The sequence below is a fragment of the Sarcophilus harrisii genome, chromosome 3, assembly GCF_902635505.1.
Source record: "Sarcophilus harrisii chromosome 3, mSarHar1.11, whole genome shotgun sequence".
Classification (NCBI taxonomy): domain Eukaryota; kingdom Metazoa; phylum Chordata; class Mammalia; order Dasyuromorphia; family Dasyuridae; genus Sarcophilus; species Sarcophilus harrisii.
Genome location: NC_045428.1, coordinates 224,389,928 through 224,396,740, shown reverse-complemented (window position 1 = coordinate 224,396,740; position 6,813 = coordinate 224,389,928).

The window sequence follows — 6,813 nt, the reverse complement described above, 5'->3', positions numbered from 1 at the left end:
TATTACTGAAACTAACCTTTTTAGGTAAAACTAGAAAGTAGTGGGGCTGGACAAGAAAGGGAATGAATAAGATAAGATTTGTAATTATGGACTTACATGCTACACATTACCATATTAATTATAAGCAAAGGTCTTATTTGGTTCTCTCAGACATAAGTTTGATCATAGGCATCTGATCTGATGCCATCCCACGTATATAAACCTCCTCAAATATATAAAATTATGTGTTCATATGCTTTAAATAAGACACTCAGAAATTGTTCATAAAGAAAGCTATAAGAATTTATAAAAACATAGTATATTAGCCAAGGAGCAAAACGGGTATTTTTGCAGATTATAAAAAAACAACTTATTATCTATTCTTAATTATTAATTAAGCTATCCAAAAGTACCATGAACTTTTTACTATTTTTATCGATCATCATAAAGTTTTTGACTCAATGTCAAAATTATGAATGAAGTCAAATGAATCCAAGCCTTCTATTTTCTCTTTAAATCTTCACATATCTTCTCCTGTGTGTATCATCCATACAACAGTGGAGGGCACAGATTGCAACATCTAAGCCAGTGGTTCTCAAACTTTTGTTTTCAGTATCTTTATCCTATTAAAAATTATTGAGGATCTCTCCAAAGCATTTTTGTTTATCTGGATTATATTTATAGACATTTACCATATTGGAAATAAAAACTATTTTTGAATTTGTAGACCTTCTAAAAGGGTTTCAGAGATCCCCAGGATTCTCTAGACCATACTTTGAGAACCACTGATCTAAGCAATGAGGAACTCTGAGGAAGAAAAGAGGGGAAAGGATATAACTTTAAAAACTATGTGCCAGGCAATGTTAAATGCTTTACAAAAATTATCTTATTTGATTCTCACAACAATCTTGAATTATCCCCATTTTACAGTTGGAGAAACTGAGGTAAAATGTGACATGTGAAAAAAGTGAAGTGACATGTCCAACATCACACATTTAATAGGTGTCTGTGGCTGGATTTAAGTTTAGGTTTTCAGGTTTTCCTGAATTTAGGCCTAGAATTGGGTGAAGGAAGACAAGCAGACAGAGTGTTCCACTGGGTGGCCCTGGGATGTCAGGAGAAAATGAGAGGTATCCTGCACATCAGCACAGTGTCTGGACCATTGTCATCATCTCAAGGGCGGCATGGACAAGAGTCTCTGACTTCCATAGCTGCTGGATGAAAGAATGTCCCCTAAGAAGAGCCCAACTAGAACTAGAATTCAAGCATGCTATTATATAAACTTTTCCCAGGTTTTTAGGTGATATTTGGGTTATCATAAACTTCATTTATGGTTACATTTTGCCACTTGAGGTGCTGTATGTAAGCATTCTATTTTTGCTTCTTTGAGAGAAACATTTCATTTTGCCTAAATATGTCTCTACAATGCAGTAAAAAGAGAGAAAATAATAAAGCTCTTGTCAGAATCTATAAACAAACTTTGGGGTACAGATCACCAGCAGCATTTCCCATATAGACTTTTTGTATGAATTTGTAGTTACCTAAGCTAGTTATAAAAGAATATATTTTCCTTCAAAAAACCTAACAGCCAAGGACAGTAAAATAATTCATCTCCTTTCACTGTCAGAAATTATGGTTTATTTTAACATCCACATGACAGTCTTATGGGCTTTGGTATACAGAGTCAAAATAGTTATTGTTCACTCATTTTTCAGTACTATCCAACTCATTGTGAATTCATTTGGGGTTTTCTTGGCAGAAATACTAGAGTGGTTTGCCATTTCCTTCTCCAGTTTATTTTACAAGTGAGGAAACTGAGGCAAACAAGGTGAAGTGACTGAGATCATATTAGAATGAACTCGGGGAAAGAGACTTACTGATGTCAGGCTCAGAGATCTATCTACTGCACCACCAACATATACTTAATTCCGAATTTCACAATCTGTCATTTCATGCACCAGTGTGGACCTTCTTTGCACTGAATGCTAATCATAACTCTGTTCTAATTCAAGAGATAAGCTTTTGATAGCTACTGGGCCCAAAAGGCCCATTACTCCATAGCTGACCTAGTAATGAATCTCTTGGAACTTTGTCAAGCTGCTATTTTAATGACAGACATGTAAATTATTCATTGGGTTAATTTTCCAAAGTCTTTACCTTTTTCTTGGTACCCTTAGCCACTGGTGCTGTACCCCAAATATTTTAATATCTGTTTTGTAGGTTGCAGAAGCGATTCTTTTTTCAGGTATAGATTGGATGATGTAATAAAATAAAGATTCTCTATTTACAATTTAGAATATGTTAGTTTAAAAAAAAAAGCTTTGTTTCATTCATTATTAAGTCATGGCAGGGAGAAACATCACTTAGTCTATAGTAGGCCAAGTAGAGTGCTAACTATGAGTCATTTTTCAGAAAAGCATGAAATCATGATGGGTTCACAAATAGTCAGTCACTGCCCTTGAGGACAATATGTCGGGTTCCAGGGGAGGGGACAGTCTTTCTAATCTGTTAGCTTGTAATTGGCCTTGGACCTGGGACAGGGCAAACTCAATTTGTCTTTGGCTGACCTTGTCCAAAAACCGAGGCATAAGAAAATGAAATTACAAGCAGCAGACATTATGCCCATTTATATTGGAATGGAAGCTAACTCTAAAATGTCATTACTAATGTCAGTAAAGAGAAAACACAACACTCCTTTGTCTACCAATGCAAGAAGATGGTCACTAAAGTCCATTCCAACTCTAAAATTTTGTGATTCTGTGATCCCAATTACCCTCCATTTCTTTTTGAAGTAGGCAGACATAAAATAGAGAATGATTGTGGGAAACTACACCAATTTACAATCTTAGAAAATTGCTTAGAACATTAAGAAATTTAAATATTTATTTAGGGTCACACAGCCAGTTTGTGTTAGAGGAAGAACTTGAACCATGATCTTTCTGGTTCTGAGGCCAGTTTTCTGGTCCCTACAACACACTGCCTCTCAAAAGGATATACAAATAGAATCAGATATGAGGAGTTACTTAATGCCAAATGAATGTTATCAATATTACAACATGTAAGAATAGAAGATGGTTTTATTGCTTTCTGAAACACCATATATTTCTCTGTGGTTCTTTTTTTAAAATTGCATCTTTTAGTAAAAAGAACTCTAAGCTAGAATTCAGAAGCCAGGTCCTAAATCTGGCCCTGTGACCAGTTTCTTGTATGATATCAGAAATGTTATAAGCTCTTTATAGGTTTCCATCTGTCAAATCAGGGGTTTGGTCTACATTATAAAATCTTTGCAGTAAAGTCCTATGTTGTTTTTCTTTATTGTACAGCACAAGCAATTAAATAGCCATCTCAATTTCTACTCTCATTGACAAGCCAGGTTCCTAGAGTAACACCACTATGTTTCCTTAGGGTTCTGGGTGGTGGTATAAAACCTAAAAACTTAGAGATATCTTTTCAAGTGCTATATAACTGATGAGCTCCCATTGGGGTGCTTCTGTGAATCACAAATTGAGTACTACTCCCTCCATCTTTTGTTAAGCATTATCCACTAAAGGACCTCCTTGAAAAGTTCTCCATCCTAACCCCTCTACAAGAACACCCTCTATAATGCTATCTATTTAGGGAGACTTCAAAGGTCCCCACATTTCAGGAATCTGCTTGGTCATTCAGGTAGAGGTATTTTATCAGTCAGCTCTTCCAGCATCCCTTCCTAATTTCCTTTTGCCCGAAATCTTCCTTTTTATATATGGTTTAAGCAGAGGTAAACTTTGTCCTTTTGTTTCTTTTGGAGTTTTTGCCTATGGGGATGGGGCTCCTTTGCTGGGGAACTTAATAAACCCTGAGATGTAGTTCATCAGAGATATCTAAACTGATCAAAATGATCTTTTCATACCTAGTTGGAATGCCTTTGATTTATCTGATACAATTTAGTTACATTCTCATATTCCAAAATTATCATGATATAAGGGCAGCTAAGTGGCACAATGGATAGAATACTGGGCTTGGAATCAAGAATACTCATCTTCATGAGTTCAGATCTGGCCTCAGATACTTACTAGGTGTCTGACCCTGGGCAAGTCACTTATTCCAGGTTACCTCAGTTTCCTCATTTGTAAAATGGAGAAGAAAATGGCAAACCACTTCCGCTCTTTGCCAAAAAAATTCCAAAGGGAGACATAAAGATCAACTAAATTAACATGGCTATGATGACTGACCAACAACCAGAACATGAAATTTTATCACTTAATTTAGATGATATGGAGGCAATTTAAATAATTTATTCAATCAACTACACCCTTAAACTTGTATCTTTAGCTCCTTGCATGTAGAAATTATATTAAGAAATTTATTCCATTAAGAGATATTTAATTGATTTTATGACTTCTAAATTTCAAAATTCTATGATTGTAATGGAGCATAGTACTCTCACATTTAATCGATTACATATTTAACCCATTACCCTTTGAGATAATGACCCAAGTATTACCAGCCTTGTTACTAACAAAGATCCTTAGATGAGTCAAGGATGACTACCAAACTGTTTAGATGCATCACATGCAGTACTATTTAGAACCAAAAGAATTCATGTCTTCTCCATGGACTTTAAGTAACCAATGATCTCTGGTTCATAGAATTAATCATGATCTTAGACTACAAGTCTAGAGATGGAAGACACTGCCTGAGTTATCTATTATAACCCTCTGATTTTAGAGATGAAGAAACATAACCTAGAGAATTAAGTGATTTGTCTAATTTAAATACAGGTTTTCTGACTTTAGAGCCAGAATTCTTTCTACTATATCATATTAGTTTTACAACTGGCCTGGAGTATACAGTACTGCTTGGAGATCAGAAGGAGACTCTCTTTAGGGACCTGGTTTGGGTGATGGAAAAAACAGAAATAACTACTACTATTCCAGGATATCAGTCAATAAACTTTTTTCTCAGCATCTGCTTTGTACAAATTTCTGTGGTAGAGAAAACATAAAAACTCAGAAAAAAATGTGCAACAATTCCAACATGTTTATCTACCGTCAAAGAGTTAGAGACTGTACCTACTCTCCCAAAACAGTGTGATGACTTAGAGTAGTTGAATTAATAAGATGACTCTGTTGACTATTTTTTTTTGAGACCAGAGCTTTGATGTGGGGATGCCTGAATCTAAATGCTAGCTCTATAAATCTGACTATTTTACCTCTACTATAATAGTAGCCAAGAGGTTAAACTGAACTGGGACTGGACTGTTAGTAACATGGACAAAATCTGGCTCAGATCCAAGAACAGTAAATCTAGTAACATACTGATGGTTTATGGGAAACTACAAGAATTTCTTCCATCCCCTCCCTCAGTTGTGATTGGTAGGAGTTGTGGCTAATTTTTCAAGATTGATGACTAATGAACTGAGTTAGACTAAAGAAAGGAGGCAGAGAAAAAGAAGATAATAAGGAAGAATTGTGGCTACTGCCAAAGATAAAAGGCAAGCAAGACCTACATGAATCTGACTTTTGTCCAAAGGCAGGAGCTATGCTATGTATATTAATGCCTATATAATAAGAGTGAGCAACAAGTCAAGTCAATAAGCACTTAAATAAGTATGTGACAACAACAATTAAGGTGGGCCATCTAAGAAAAATGTCATTTGTGGAGGAGTCGGAGAGGATCAGAATGAGAGGAGAATGGAATGTGTTTTAATGAGTGAAATATCTTGTATTTAGATGCTAAGGATGAATTCAGATTTCATGTGCATGGAAATCACTTTCTGTTTTTTAAAATAGTATTTTTTTCCAATTACATATAAAAACAATTTTTAACATTCTTTAAAAATTTTTTGAGTTCCAAATTTTTCTTCTTCCTTCCCTTTTCCCCTTCTAGCTAGTAATTAATTTGATATAGGTATACATGTACAATCATGTAAAACATTTGTCAAGTTGTAAAAGAAGAAACAGGCCAAAAGGTAAAAAAAAAACCATGGAAAGAATAAAGAAAGTGAAAATAGTATGTTTTGATCTGCATTCAGACTCCGTCATTTCTTTCTCAGTCTGTGGATAACAATTTTTATCATGAGTCCTTTGGAATTATGTTGGATCATTGTATTGCATAGAAGATGGCATCCATAGTTGATCATCGCACAATGTTGCTGTTACTATGTACAATGTTCTGGAGAAATCCCTTTCCACAAATCTTTAAACTGGAGCTACAAAGTACGAGCACTTAGATAAATCCAGTTTTACTCTAAGTAGGCCTACAGATTAAAATGCAATTGGGAAATATTTATATAATTAATGAAAGTATAATAGAATATATATATATATATATATATATATAGTATTAATATGTGGTTTTCTAAAGTCACTATGTAGTTGAAGGGATTCTTATATATTATGTAGTAGCCTCTTTTTATTTGCTTTTGATTCCATTGCTCTAAATTATTTTGTGACATTCAAGGCTCCAATTAGGGAAGTATGTGTGGTGGGTGAAGTCAGAAACTTTACCTGACTTTCTCTCCATTAACAAGTAGTTTCTCTATTTACTGTCTAAAACATTTTTTCATTTATGATACTTGATAAGTACTTTTTGGTGCTCACTGAAATATTTTATAAAATGTAATACAGTTAAGAAAATTTGTTGAAATGGGAAATAAATATAAACAAAGTATGCAACTTGGTTGACAGTAGGATTTCGCTAAACTATTAATCTACTAGGAAAATTATACAGGGAACAAGATGTCTTTTAAATCAAATAGCCTGTGTTTAGATTCTTGCTCCTTTATTTTACTATCTATGTGACCTTAGACAAGGCATATTGTTCCTTTGGGTCTCAATTTCCTCATATATAAAG